Genomic DNA, 16,639 nt, shown 5'->3' with positions numbered 1-16,639 from the left:
TACATTATGAAGACAAAATAGGAATATCTGTCTGCTATTTTATATCTGTTATCAAACAAATTTGCAATTGCTTTCTTTAGAATATCTCTTCAATAACAGTGAAAACACAATGGAGTGACAGGCTAAATACGATAGCTTGAGGAATTAGCAACAATTAAAGGTCGATCCTGTCATCATTAGAGAGCAAGGTTATTATCGTTAACGAAAACAAACGAAATGACGAAAACTAAAATTGAAAAAACATTTTCGTTAACTGAAATAAATAAAAACTCTAATTAAAAGAAAAAAAACGATAACTAACTGAAACTGTATTGTGAGCTTACAAAACTAACTAAAACGTATAAAAATTATGGATACAATTCCCTTCGTTTTCGTCTTTGTCAATGTCGGATTGATATGAAATTAATTTATTTCGCTCCAGCAGTTTTAGCTGGTGACACCATACGACACTACACAGTCTGTCATGTCTGGTCACTGGTGGTTTCCAGTCGTCTTCTGGTCCCCACTCTACCTGGAACATACAGACTAAAGCTGGGACAAAGGAGCACAGTTCTGTCTGGGGTTTACTTTAGTGATACATGGGTCGTTTTTGTTTTTGTTTTTTTTGGCGTACCGTGTGTGTGCGCGTGAGTGACAGACAGAGCAGAGCTAAAGGACAGAGTCAAACAGGACTAGCATCCAGGTTAAAACTGGAGAGTTTATCACCATGAAAAGGCCTTCCAAGCCCTGAACTGCACAGTTTAGAAGAGGAGAAAAGAGGAGGATGAAAACTAATCCAATTACAGAGGTATGGAAGCTGTTATAATGTTAAAAAACGTTTGATGGTACTAGCAACAGCTAGCTGAACTGAACTGAAGCAAAGTTGGCTAATAATGGAACTGGAGATGATTAAGATATGAGAGATCTGCTAAGGTGTGGTTTACTGATGAGGAACTGGGTTATATATGTTTATAAGTGGTTTATATATGTTTCTGTCTGCTTTAACTGCTGGTTAGCTGGTTTATATATGTTTCTGTCTGCTTTAACTGCTGGTTAGCTGGTTTATAATAGGTTCCTATCTGGTTTAACTGCTGGTTAGCTGGTTTATATATGTTTCTATCTGCTTTAACTGCTGGTTAGCTGGTTTATATATGTTTCCGTCTGCTTTTAACTGCTGGTTAGCTGGTTTTATAATAGGTTCCTATCTGGTTTAACTGCTGGTTAGCTGGTTTATATAGGTTTCCGTCTGCTTTAACTGCTGGTTAGCTGGTTTATAATAGGTTCCTATCTGGTTTAACTGCTGGTTAGCTGGTTTATATATGTTTCTATCTGCTTTAACTGCTGGTTAGATGGTTTATATATGTTTCTGTCTGCTTTAACTGCTGGTTAGATGGTTTATATAGTTTCTGTCTGCCTTTAACTGCTGGTTAGCTGGTTTTATAATATGTTCCTATCTGCTTTAACTGCTGGTTAGCTGGTTTATATATGTTTCTATCTGCTTTTAACTGCTGGTTAGCTGGTTTATATATGTTTCTATCTGCTTTAACTGCTGGTTAGCTGGTTTATAATATGTTCCTATCTGCTTTAACTGCTGGTTTAGCTGGTTTATATATGTTTCTATCTGCTTTAACTGCTGGTTAGCTGGTTTATATATGTTTCTATCTGCTTTAACTGCTGGTTAGCTGGTTTATAAATGTTTCTATCTGCTTTAACTGCTGGCTGCTTTGTGCATCTCCTGTCATGCTTTGCACATCTTCGCATTGTTTCACGTAAGTGACGTTGTGTATGGATTGCACCCCACCTCAACCTGCTATAGGGAATTTATACATTGTACGGTACATTGTGTCTCTGCTCAGTCCATGAGCTGCCCTAACCCAACCCCTAAATAAAGTGTCCAGGGTAGCCCATTTCCATGCCTCACTAATTTCTTTGAATAGGATGATGAGGAAGATAAAATATATGAAATAACTAAAACTAATACTAAAACTAAACTAAACTAAACTAAAACTAAGCATTCAGAAAAAAACGATAACTAATAAAAACTAACAAACCTGCTCTAAAAACTAATTAAAACTAACTGAATAAGAGAAAAAAAAGTCAAAACTAATTAAAACTAAACTATAATTAAAAATCCAAAACTATTATAACCTTGTTAGAGAGACAGAGATTTTTTCCAAAACTAAGTTACTTTTTTCCAAAGTAACATTTTGTTTTGAGCGAAATCACATATTTTCAGTCATATTTCATTAATTTGCAAACTTTCTTCTAAATTGACAGATACCATATGTATAAATGATTTTATAATTCAAGCAGGATTAAAAAATTATCAACAACATCTCTCACCGTTCACTATTTACATATTAAAGTAAAAAAGCACATTCTCCTGCCTTATTCTAGGTGTGAATTATTGGTTTCCTTTAGGTTTTACTAGCATTCAAGTGCATCATCGTACCACCAACACATAGTTATTATTCCTTGAACAAAACACCCTAGAGCAAAACAACCAAACCCCAGAGAGATTGTTTTGCATTTTACATGAGGCAACGAATATTCAAATGGTGGCAATATAACAGGTAAATGTTACTACATCTTATATACAGAATATTATATTAGATTCACACATAAACATAATACCAGCATAAGAGAAAATAAAAGAAATTCACACTTTTTTGTCTGCAACAAATATCCATAGCAAATTTCACAGTAACCTATGTGATGCTTCTTAAAGGGGTCATATTTTACTAACCCCACTTTTATTAGTCTTTGGTTCAATTATTTGTGTATTTGGACCCTAATAGTTCCAAAAATTTGAATTTGAACCCTCCAGCTGCTGCAAAGCTATCTTTATATTCATTCTGGCAAAATCAAGTGGATTTCTACAACATGTTTTAATTCCTGCTTCATTTGTTACGTCTATAACTAGTTACATCACAACATTTGCACATATAAGGTCAAGACTTCCGATGAACATTTCTCTGAGTATGACATAATTGTTTGTCAGCCACAGTGGTTGTAGTAAAACCTGAAAATATGTCCAAACTTTGAGCCGATTACCTAAAATGTTCAGTTGTTGGATGTATTTTTATTTTATTTATTTGTACATCATAAACAGTAAGAGGAAAATTTTAAAAACAATTTTCATGCAAGTAACACCATTGTGCAGGAGAGGATAGAAGCCAAAAAAGGCTTATGTAAATACCTCTCCGGAAATAAACAATACACAGGAAAAAAAAAAAGAAAAGAATTTAAAATACAATATAACTGAAATAATAATCTAAAGTAAAAACAATAGAATTACAAATCAAATGATATACAGCCTGACATTTTTTCATAAATTAGAGTCCTTTAAGAGGGTCGTAGATTATTCCAAAAATGTGGTTCACAATATTTTAGAGAATACTGACTGACAGAAGTTCGGCAATACAGAAGATAAAATTTGCTTGAGTATCGTGTAGGATAATGAAGAGTAAATACCTGAAGACAACATATAAAAGTTCTGGAAATTTGTTAGCAAACTCAAGTGGTTGAACGGGACAGAAAGCACAGTCAACAACCTGGAATGGGGGGGAGGGGGGTGAAGTGGTTGATTTGCATTTAAAGGGCCAGCGCTCAAAATGACCTTTCTGGTCTCATTACTCAGAAATAGGGTTAAAGATGGACCTGTGGAGTTGAATTAATGAAGAATTCAGACCTATGCAGAGCATTTGCAGTTTATGTAGACCACAGGGAAATGTTCTAAAATGCATAATTCCATTTAAAATAGCAAAATATCACTCCTTTAAGGCATCTAAGTAAAGCTACAAACTGTAAAGTTACTGATGATTTAAGTGAAGTAACTCCTGTCAATAGTTGAGATATTAAAATAGAATAGAATAGAATAGAATAGAATAGAATAGAATAGAATAGAATTTATTTGCCATTTGCCCAGATACATCGCAGTATAGGTACATTGGAATTCTTGTGCATTTTCCTGAGTCACGATATCCAAAAAAGACATGAACGAAAACAGAAGCAAAACATAAACACAGCTAAAACGTATATAAACAGTTATTACTCAGACAGAAACAAATACACACTTGTAAAATAGAGTACTGTATCAGAAAATAAATAAATAAATAAAAGTACTGGCAGATAAAACAAGCTATCACGCATTTGATATTTCACTTCAGATAAAAGTGTGCTGACCAAATGATTTACAGCTATTCATCAATAACCGCAATACTTTAACATCCACTGAGAAACAACCTCCAGCACCATCTTTTACAAAGTTTTCCACACAATTTGCAGGGTTCACTTTTAGGCGATGTGATTTTTAACACAAAGTACATTTTGGTATTCTCAGAGTGGTGATATTTTACGGCTATGTCAAAATAAATTTAGACATACTGAAGTGTTTTGTCAATAGGTTTAGTGAAATGCTGTGAAAATCTCCTGGCTATCTCACCCCTGCTCCCATTTCAGTCAATGTCACCCCCCCTCCTCTGGCACATCTGCTCCAGGACCCCTCATCTCACCCTGTAATATCCACTGTCGATGTGCACGGCTGGAGCAGATGGTGTGTACACGTGCACACAACAAACACACACTCGCGGATACCGGTTCTTGTTTATTTTCGCTTTAAAAGGGGTGGAAGTAAGCGTAGATGGAGCCGTAGGACGGTGAACTGAACAAAGAGCGGTGAAACTGGCTGGGATTAGTCAGTACGCGGTGATGGGCTTCAGCTTTCCAGGGGGATGAGGCCATTGTGAATGCCTGATGAGATTTGATGTGTGGAGCCATGGCTTTGCTTTTTGTTCCATTAGAGGTGAGGCAACACTTCCAGGAAAACAATTATACAATACACACAATGTGGAAAATTCAGGAGATGGATGGATTTGTCTTTGTCAGCTCAGCGGTCGGGTGATGACCAAGCAAAGACACTAGTTGAGGGCTATATATTTTCATTTGTCTTCAGTGGGTGTGTGCTAAATATGCTTTTACAGAACAGGAAACACACAACATCTATAAATATATGCTACGACATAATACTATTGTTTTGTCTTAAGGTGAAATCACTAATATCGAACAGTGACCTGAAATTTAATTAATTGATTAAAGAGGCTATATGTAGTATTCAAATATTTAAAAAAAAAAATGATGTAAATAAGTGCACTGAAGTTCTGTCAAAGATGCCAATGCTATGAACTGTAGAGATATGAACTGAATTAATGTACACCGAGGGGCCGATAGATTTATGTGACCACTAGAGGGAGTAGTGAGTCACTTTGCTGGTCTCGAATGGTGAGGAAAACTAACACCACAGGGCCTTTGTCCAAAACATCACAAACTGACCAGATGGGACGAGAACCATTAAGAAACAACTTTTAGAATCAAAAAAGTGATAACAAGTGGTGCCAGGTACAACAAACCCCGCCCCTCGCACGTATTGTAGCTTATTTTGGCATCGATCCAGCTGATGTCATCATGTTCATGCGAGTGATGATGTCAGCATATCAGTTGCCTCTATATATGTGCCAAGTTCTGAGTAAATTGAAACAAAATTGATGTTTTTATAGACATTTGAAATCTCACCCATTATAAATGGGGGGAAAAAAAAAAGATTTTAAAAATTCATAAAAACCTAAGACTTACTCTTCCCACAATGTATCCACATCTCTTTTTTTTTTTTTTTTTTGCTGGTAAATATTATTATTTTTTATTTTAGTACAACTTCCCTTAAATACAACAATTGCCCCAAATGTAAATGTTTCTGAAGTGTCTTTTTTTTTTTTTTCTCAACTTAATTAACGAGAAGCACTCGGAGAGCGCAGACCTCCGCTAAGGCTGATCAGTGGCCCCCCCTGTGGGCCCCCCCCCCCCCCGATCACCACCAAAATTTAATCATTTCTTCCTTATCCCATTTCCAACAAACCCTGAAAATTTCATCCAAATCTGTCCATAACTTTTTGAGTTATGTTGCACACTAACGGACAGACAAACAAACAAACAAATAAACAAACAAACCCTGGCAAAAACATAACCTCCTTGGCGGAGGTAATTAAACTCTGGTCATATATTCTAAAGCAGGGGTGTCAAACTCATTTTAGTTCAGGGTCCACATTCAGTTAAATTTGAGCTGAAGTGGGCCAAACCAGTAAAATAATAACATAATAATATATAAATAATGTCAACTCCGAACTTTTCTCTATGTTTTAGAGCGAAAAAAGTAAATTTACAAAATGAAAAGGTTTACATCTACGAACTATCCTTTCAAAAGATGTCAATAACATGAACAAATGGAAAAAATAAGTGTAATTTTAACAATATTCTGCCTCAGTTTATCATTTACACATGTACATTAGAACTTAGAGATCACAGTGGATCTACAAATACACAAAACATTTAATAACAGACAGATTATTGTTAAAATTGTACTTACTTCTCTTAAGACATTTCAGATTGTTCATATTTGTTCAGGTTATTCACTTTTTTTTTTTTTTTGCAAAATTATACTTTGTTTTAGTGTAAATACATGAAAATATTCACATATACAAAGAGAAAAATTTGGAGTTGTCATTATTTATATGTTATTATGATCATATTTTACTGAATCCTGCCCAGTTGAGATTGAATTGTTCTGAATGTGGAACCTGAAATAAATGGATTGTTAATATCTTAGTGTAATCTTTCCATTTCACAAATTTATCCCGCGGGCCGGACTGGACCCTTTGGTGGGCCGAATTTGGCCCCAGGCCGCATGTTTGACACCTGTGTTCTAAAGAATTCCACAGAGAAATATTTTTTTTCCAGACTGAGCATCAACATCAAAGTTATTGTGAACAGTATTTGTAAAGATAGATAGATAGATAGATAGATAGATAGATAGATAGATAGATAGATAGATAGATAGATAGATAGATAGATAGATAGATAGATAGATAGATAGATAGAGTTACTGACAATATGTAAAACCAAATGATCCCACCATTTCGTTTACACAGACGTTCTTCCGGAATAAAGGCGAAATATTACCGTTACAGAAGTGCTGTGTAAAAGGAGCTTGAGTGTTGATGTTTCCAGTGAATGAGTGAATGTTTATTTGAATGCTATTGACATAAGACCATGGGTAAATATGCTAAAAATACTTGTAATGGCTGTTAAAATCAGACCTGGTGTTGGAGCGCTGTAGCCCTGCTGGTCTAAAACCAAAGGGACGTGCTGCATACTTTCATAATCTCAGTCCACCTGAGCGTCGACACTTCCAGCCAAAACATCATGCATCACAACAAGGTTCATTCTTGGCCAAAGGAGTGAGTGATTGAATGGGGGCTGGGGGGTGGTGTGTGCACGTGGGGAGTGGGTGCAGGGTGATTTATTGTGAAGGGATGCGGTGGGTGGGCTGGTGGGGAGGGGGCTGTCACAGAAAGCGCAGACGTACAGTTTAGCTTGAGCAGAAGCAGGTGTGCAGTTTTTCTAAAGCAATGCATTAATGTTGAATGGAAAATGGATGATGAAATATACATCACTGCGTCATTATGTTCCACTCAGGGTTTGTGTATCCAAGTCATATATTTCCTGTTGTTATTTATTTATATATCTATCGTGTACGCTTGGTAATTTTGGTTAATTTTATAATGAAACTCAGAAATAAACCAAGAAATTTCTTTCATCCATAAACAAATTGCAAATCCAATAATGTTTTATAGCAAATGTAATGATCCCTGCATTACATTTTGCTCCAAATGTAATCAATGGCTTGATTTTGTTGAAAGAAAACACAATTTATCATCACGCATTGCCTCTCTACAATCAGCAGGAGGAGGATGAGGCTGTGTGTGTGTGTGTGTGTGTGTGTGTGTGGGGGGGGGGGGGGGGGGGGGGGGGGGGGGGTATACAAACCCTGATAAAGCTTCTGATTCTGTTTAATTATTAATAAACACAACAGTCATTTTTCATATCTTCGCAGACTTTCCTGTATCTTTCCCAAATTACCACTACCAGAGTCTAAACCTAACCAGTAGACATTTTACAGACATACATTAATTTGGTGGTTGTTAGTTGAGGTTTTTTTTAATGATTTTTAAAAAATATTTATATTTATTTTTAAATATATTTTGTATTTATTATATTTGCTGTACCTTTCAAGTCTAACTACAATTTTTTTTGGGTGACTTCCAAATACATTCTTCTCTACACTTAACCTTTCCTTAATGACTTATCACCATTTACTACAAAAATACCAGATTTTTGTAAAAAGCATTTTGTCAAATGCTGTCTTCTGCATTTTACAATATCCAGTGAAAATCAGGTATTTTCTGATGTTTAACTTTCTGATCTTATAGAAGTTCATAAAATCTAAGACTAAAGTATTAATATCACTAAAGAAAATGTGACTTTTCAACAAAACATCATTAACTGAACATGAAAACAAGCGTCTACAAACACTGTCACTGATCCAACTCCACGGGTTTTACTGGTGAATCAATGTCGTAGAAGATGACGGTGTTTCTGTGTTCAATACGGAGCCTCTGAAGGTTCAAATGGGTCAAATCTGATGATAAAAAATGAAGAAACTGCATTTTACATGAGTTATTTCAATGTACTGGTAGGATTAGCAAGTGGTTTAGAACATTTTAGAACAATAGATATATTTGGTAACTGACGGCTGTTTGGGTCTTTAAGGGTTCATTCATTTTCATTTACTCATTTTCTTTTCTATTTTCTTTATTTCCTCTTGTTTTTCCTGTGACACTTAACCATTCATACTTGAAGGCATTTGCTGTCACATAATCAACTTGATTAGCATCCCATAATACACTGAGGTTTTAACATTGACCACATCTCCTGTTTCATGCCTGATGAAGACTCTGTGCAGTTGAAACACATCAGTGATGGTTTCCCTGAGGACATAAAGGACTTTTATTTCTGTATCTCTGTGCTTCTGACTTGCTTCTGGCTGTTACATTTTTGCAGCGATAATTACTTTTTTGTAGCATTTTGCCCATTTGGAAATTCCATTAATTAACAACAACAACAAAATTATTAGGATTATTTTAAATTTTATAATGTGACATTAACAAAAAATGCAGTTGTAATGTAATTACACATTTCTGAAAAACAGCCGAATAAATATGGGTACCTCAGGTCTGCAGAAAACTCAGTTGCCGTTTAGCAGATAACGAATACATTTCTTACACATCTACTCTTCATAACTTTATCTGAACTCGGTGTTCACATTGAACACATATTTAAATATATACACATCTTCTTCTGCAGTTCTTAAATTCACACAGTCTTTAGTATTACATGTCATGAAAGCCATCCTTGCCCACAATGCGCTGTGCCTTACAATGTAACTAGCCTGCTGAACATAAAACCCCTTCATGGTTCCTCGTGTCCAATTAAGCGAGTACTTTTATGCTCTGTGACATATAGAGTACAGTGGGCGAAGGAATCCCAGACAGCTGGCAGCATCTCTGCACACACTTCAGTGTTTTGAAGTAAATCTGCGCTAACAGTGCTGTAACGGCGAACGGAGGGACATCTGGCTTCTTGTTCACTCTGTTGCTTTATTGCTGTTGTCTTTGTCTTTATTTGTCTGTGCATCACCTTACATCTTACTCCTCCTCTACATAAGAACGCTTTACTTCAAATCCTGTACATGCTCTAGAGTCCCTCATATAATGTCTGCTCTATACACGACTTAATCTCCTGCTGGCATATATAAATTCCAACCGTTTTTCACTTTTATATTACAGAAGCTGTTGTTCAGTATGCATGATGCATGTAAATAAAGCTTTATACCACTTAGCTGCTCCATATTAAAATAAAACTGAAGTGTTTTCTATTATTGCTTTTACAGCTGCGAGTAAAGTTACGTTTAGTGTCCAATGTATTATTGGCATTCTGTGATTGGACTTTATTTTTTACAAGCTTTACTATTATTGTTGTTGTTGTTGTTATTATATTTTCTTGCTGTATTAAGTGGTGTTAAGCCTCATACTGTCAACTATAGTTGCTGTATATAGCACAGAGGTGGAGGAGCAACTAAACTTTGTTATACAGTCGTGGAAAAAATTATTAGACCATCAAAAGTCATCAAAAACAGTGGTTATGCAACCAAGTACTAACTCCTGTGTGTATCATGTGACTAAAACAGACAGAAAAGAAAACATGGAATGCCTAAATGCACTGTTTTTGTCAGTACAATGGCATAGATATTGATGTAAGAACTGAAGTGATTTTGGTTATTATCAAGAAAACCATTAAAAATGGATAGATATCAGCTCTGAAATTAAACTCTGATGAGCTATTTTTACCTTGAGTTGTACCAGGCATTAAAATGAACGAGAAATTGAAGAAAACAAGTGTGGTCTGATAATTTTTTCTGTGACTGTATGTGACATCTGAAGCAGGTTGATCATCAGGCTTCAATTTATTTTGGAGTCCTAGAAGCATCTGTAGCTCAGTCACCACTCGGAAACCCAGTGAAAATCTTCAAATCACATCAGGACTAAAATAAATAAATAAAGATAATATTAATAATAATAATAATAATAATAATAATAATTCTGATTAGCTACAAGGCATTAAAAAATAAGTCTCCAATAAAAACATGATCTTGTGTCACGTTCTTTACTTAATCTCCTGCTGGCATATATAAATTCCAACTGTTTTCCACTTTTATGTTACAGAAGCTGTTGTTCAGTATGCATGATGCATATAAATAAAGCTTTATAGCACTTATAAACTATAGCTGCTCCATATTAAAATAAAACTGAAGTGTTTTCTATTATTGCTTTTACAGCTGTGAGTAAAGTTACAGTTAGTGTCCAATGTATTATTGGCATTCTGTGATTGGACTTTATTTTTTTACAAGCTTTACTATTATTGTTGTTGTTGTTGTTATTATTTTTTCCTGCTGTATTAAGTGGTGTTAAGCCTAAAACTGTCAACTATAGTTGCTGTATATAGCACAGAGGTGGAGGAGCAACTAAGCTTCATCATACAGTCGAGGAAAAAATTATTAGACCATCAAAAGTCATCAAAAACAATTGTTATGCAATCAAGTACTAACTTCTGTGTGTATCATGTGACTAAAACAGACAGAAAAGAAAACATGGAATGCCTAAATGCACTGTTTTTGTCAGTACAATGGCATAGATATTGATGTAAGAACTGAAGTGATTTTGGTTATTATCAAGAAAACCATTAAAAATGGATAGATATCAGCTCTGAAATTAAACTCTGATGAGCTATTTTTTACCTTGAGTTGTACCAGGCATTAAAATGAACGAGAAATTGAAGAAAACAAGTGTGGTCTGATGATTTTTTCCACGACTGTATGTGACATCTGAAGCAGGTTGATCATCAGGCTTCAATTTATTTTGGAGTCCTAGAAGCATCTGTGGCTCAGTCACCACTCGGAAACCCAGTGAAAATCTTCAAATCACATCAGGACTAAAATAAATAAATAAAGATAATATTAATAATAATAATTCTGATTAGCTACAAGGCATTAAAAAATAAGTCTCCAATAAAAACATGATCTTGTGTCACGTTCTTTACTTAATCTCCTGCTGGCATATATAAATTCCAACTGTTTTCCACTTTTATGTTACAGAAGCTGTTGTTCAGTATGCATGATGCATATTAATAAAGCTTTATAGCACTTATAAACTATAGCTACTCCATATTAAAATAAAACTGAAGTGTTTTCTATTATTGCTTTTACAGCTGTGAGTAAAGTTACGTTTAGTGTCCAATGTATTATTGGCATTCTGTGATTGGACTTTATTTTTTTACAAGCTTTACTATTATTGTTGTTGTTGTTGTTGTTGTTATTTTTTCCTGCTGTATTAAGTGGTGTTAAGCCTAAAACTGTCAACTATAGTTGCTGTATATAGCACAGAGGTGGAGGAGCAACTAAGCTTCGTCATACAGTCGAGGAAAAAATTATTAGACCATCAAAAGTCATCAAAAACAATGGTTATGCAATCAAGTACTAACTCCTGTGTGTATCATGTGACTAAAACAGACAGAAAAGAAAACATGGAATGCCTAAATGCACTGTTTTTGTCAGTACAATGGCATAGATATTGATGTAAGAACTGAAGTTATTTTGGTTATTATCAAGAAAACCATTAAAAATGGATAGATATCAGCTCTGAAATTAAACTCTGATGAGCTATTTTTTACCTTGAGTTGTACCAGGCATTAAAATGATCGAGAAATTGAAGAAAACAAGTGTGGTCTGATGATTTTTTCCACGACTGTATGTGACATCTGAAGCAGGTTGATCATCAGGCTTCAATTTATTTTGGAGTCCTAGAAGCATCTGTGGCTCAGTCACCACTCGGAAACCCAGTGAAAATCTTCAAATCGCATCAGGACTAAAATAAATAAATAAATAATGAATAATGATAACATTAATAATAGTAACTCTGATTAGCTACAAGGCAATAAAAAATAACTCTCCAATAAAACCATGGTCTTGTGTCACATTCTTTACTTAATCTCCTGCTGGCATACATAAATTCCAACCGTTTTCCACTTTTATATTACAGCCGCTGTTGTTCAGTATGCATGATGCATGTAAATAAAGCTTTATACCACTTATAAACTGTAGCTGCTCCATATTAAAATGAAATTGAAGCATTTTCTATTATTGCTTTTACAGCTGTGAGTTAAGTTATGGTTAGTGTTGAATGTATTATTGGCATTCTGTGATTGGATTTTGGGTTTTTTTGTTTTTTTAAACCAGGTTTACTATTTTTATTTGTTTGTTTGTTTTTAATCATATTTTATTGCTGTAGTAAGTGGTGTTCAGCCTTATACTGTCAACTATAGTTGCTGTACAAAGCACAGAGGTGGAGGAGCAACTACACTTTGCTATATGTGACATCTAAAGCAGGTTGATCATCAGGCTTCTATTTATTTTGGAGTCCTGGAAGCATCTGTACCTCACTCACCACTTGGAAACCCAATCAAAATCATCCAGTCACATCAGGACTAAAATAAATAAATGATAATAATATTAATAATCATCATAATTTTGATGAGCTACAAGGCATTAAAAAATAACTCTCCAATACAAACATGGTCTTGTGTCATGCTATTTACTTAATCTCCTGCTGGCATATATAAATTCCAACCGTTTTCCACTTTTATATTACAGAAGCTGTTATTCAGTATGCGTGATGCATGTAAATAAAGCTGTATACCGCTTATACACTGTAGCTGCTCCATATTAAAATAAAATTAAAGCATTTACTGTTATTGCTTTTACAGCTGTGAGTAAAGCTATGGTTAGTGTCCAATGTATTATTGGCATTCTGTACTTCCACTTTTTTAACATCTTTATTATTATTATTATTATTATTATTATTATTATTATTATTATTATTATCAACTATATTGTTTTATCCTGTGTTTTTTGTGTGTGAATGTAGACGGTATGAAGAAACTGTGATGTGCACTTGCAATTTCACTATATCACAAATACAATGACAATAAAGGCATCTTATCTTTTCTTATTTTAACTTAAATGAGTGCACAGAAAACTAATGCAAAGCCCGACCCCTGGGTGAAGAAATATTCAGTAGCCTTTCATGTCACCCGTATGTTCCTCCACTTTCAACCACTTGTTCTTTCTGTATTTCATCACCTCTCTTTGTCTCTCAGACTTTTCTTTTCTTTTTTTTTTTTTTTTCATATATCCTATTTTCCAAACGCTTTGCTCCTTTTTTTTTCTGAGTTTACGGGCGCCTGGATGAACCCAAAACCCCAGGCAGGCAAAGCAGCTTGTCCATGGAGCTGCTCAGTGAAGGAAAGAAACTGCAAAGCTGCACTAATAACGTCCCCCTGAATATTTTAGACACAATTTATTTTTAATCCACCGGCTGGAAATCAGAGTGATTCAGTTCCATATTGTGGCCCCGGGGGGTGTTTCGATGCTCATACTTTTTTAATGACCACGCTTCTGTCCATCCAGAGGGAGGAGGGAAGGTGGGACGTGGTATACTGGCCTATAACTCTGAAAGCACAAAACGTTAAAAACTCAGCTTGAGATTCTGCCCGAGCTCAAGTGTAGGCTGAATGTTAAGATAAAAAATGTCTGGTCACAGCGATTGACATGTTTCGTGCATAATTTATAAAGTATAACAGGTTTGTGCTTTATAGCAGTTATTAGCACGGATTTTATCTGTACTGAGTGGCGGACGATACACTGCTTCAGGTGCTTTTTCCATTACAGCACATTACATCAGTAACATATTCCAGGCGCCTTGAGCACTAAGAGTATAATGTTACCATGCATTGATTTAAGTCCACTCATGTGTACGTTGGCACCTCTGTCCCATACTGGTGATCACATGACGACGTGATGGAGAAAACAAAAATAACACATGAAATGGGTTAGTGTATCTTTTGGTAATTGAATTTTCTTTTCACAAAAAAGAGAAAAACTATTGGTTAATAGGGGTGTAAGAAAATATTGGTTCTGCAATATATCGCAATATTTTATCTCACGATACTGTATCGATATTAAAAAGTATTGTATCAATATTTTTAGGCAAATGCAGATATGGCAGATGTTCATTTTTGTTTTTTGTTTTTCTTTATTGTTTATGTCTTATTTATTATTAACACTGTTTTATTATATAATGGTTATTTAAAGCATCCTAAAAGCACTTTTTACTGTCTGAGAGAGGCAGATGTTAGTTCCTTTGGTGGGATTGCACAAAAATAATGTTATGATGTTAGTTATGACCAAATAGAAAATGAACATTTGAGCAGGATCTTAAACTGTAATGTCTGTAAAATATAATTTAAGCTTTAACAGAGGAATATTTTGTGATATAGCATTAGATCCTGTTGTGATCAAATAAAAATGTGTTTAGTATTTGTGCATATTTTTGGTGTAATTCAGCTCTTCCAGGAAATAATCTTTTAAAGAAGAAACAAAACCAATTAAAAAAAAATTGCCTTTTTAACAGTATCATGATATATTATGATATATCGTATTGTGATTTTAGTATTGTGATTTGTATCGTATTGCCAGATTCTTGCCACTACACACCCCTATTGTTTAATTGATTTTGGTTTTAAAATAGGAGAATTAGAACTGAATTTCAAGGCGTTATTCTTTTCTTTTTCTTTTGTCAAAACAGATAAACCAAATTTAAAAAACTGACTGATTTTCATGTTCTCTTTCTAATAACAAAAAAGAAAGTTACTACCTACTATCAGTCTACCCTTGATATGTGTAGCATTTTTGTGTTTTGTGCTTAGTCAGAATTTAGTCTGATAAGTTACTTATGGGATGTGACATAAGAATTTAGGCTAGGTTGAAGGATGGGGTAAGGGGGCAGGAGATTATAAATTAAACTTCATCCCGCTCCTTTCCGAATGTTGGACTTTTTACATAATCCTTTTGTTGTTTGGTTTTAATGCTAATTCGAACTAAATAAATAAACAAACAAATAAATAATTGGAAAAACAGACCAAAAATGGCTCGTTTTTATCATTTTCTGAAACCAGATGTTGTCATTTTCAAGGAAAGAGCACTAATCCCTGTGCGAATCTTCCAGTTCGTGTGTAATCTGGACTTCGAAGACATTCGTGGAGGGAGCATGTCTACGATGTCCAGATTTCATACGAACTGGAAGATTTGTACAAAGAGCAGAATTACTATCGCAACAACACATAATCAGTAGGGCAAAACTAACCTGTCTCATGACGTATTTCTCTTTCTAATGACAAAAAAGAAAGTTACTACCTGACAGAAATGGAAAAAACAGACCAAAAACAGCTGTTTGTCATTTTCTGAAACCGGATATTGTCATTTTCAAGAAAAGAGCATTAATGCCTAGGTCACAAAGATTCTTATGAATGAGGGGTTTGTACGAATCTTCCAGTTTGCATGAAATCTGGAGTTTGTAGACATTCATGGAGGGAGCATGTCTACGATGTCCAGATTTTGTACAAACCCATTGTTCGTAAGAATCTTTGTGACCTAGGCATTAGCGCTCTTTCCTTGAAAATGACAACATCCGGTCTTAGAAAATGAAAAAAAAACAGCCATTTTTGGTGCGTTTTTCCATTTCTGTCACGTAGTAGTTTTATTTTGTGTTATTAGAAAAAGAAAACAAAAATCATTCAGTTTTTTAAAATTTGGTTTAACTGTTTTGACTCTGAAAAAGAAAAATGCCTTGAAATTCAATGTTAATTCCTCTATTTTAAAACAAAAAATCAATTAACCAGTAGCTTTTCTTTTGTTTCTGAAAAGAAAATCCAATTACCAAAAGATACACTGACCGAAATGCTGTCATTTACTGCTAAATTAGTGTTGTTGAGAGAGCAGGCTGCTGCTTTCTATAAGTGCATCAGTCATCGCTCAGCTCCAAGTACCACTCCCATTGTATTCGTTAAAATTTAATTGAGTAAACACAAATGCGTCCTTATGTGTTTCTGCTGCTGTTTTTAGCATCGTACATGACTCATGCCTCATTTAAGGCTGTTTCTGATTGGCACCTGGAGTCACACTTTCCTGACACGTTTTATTATATTTCCTGTGTTAAAGACGGCGCTCGGGGTTTCATAAGGGCCATTATCAAAGATTGTATTACTAAATTAGGGCCATCGGGACCAAAGCAGCTCTGATGCTTTCCTAAGGGAAATG

Source organism: Sphaeramia orbicularis, chromosome 10 (assembly GCF_902148855.1).
Source record: "Sphaeramia orbicularis chromosome 10, fSphaOr1.1, whole genome shotgun sequence".
Taxonomy (NCBI): Eukaryota; Metazoa; Chordata; class Actinopteri; order Kurtiformes; family Apogonidae; genus Sphaeramia; species Sphaeramia orbicularis.
The sequence above is the reverse complement of the archived record's forward strand: the minus strand, read 5'-3'. Positions refer to the sequence as shown.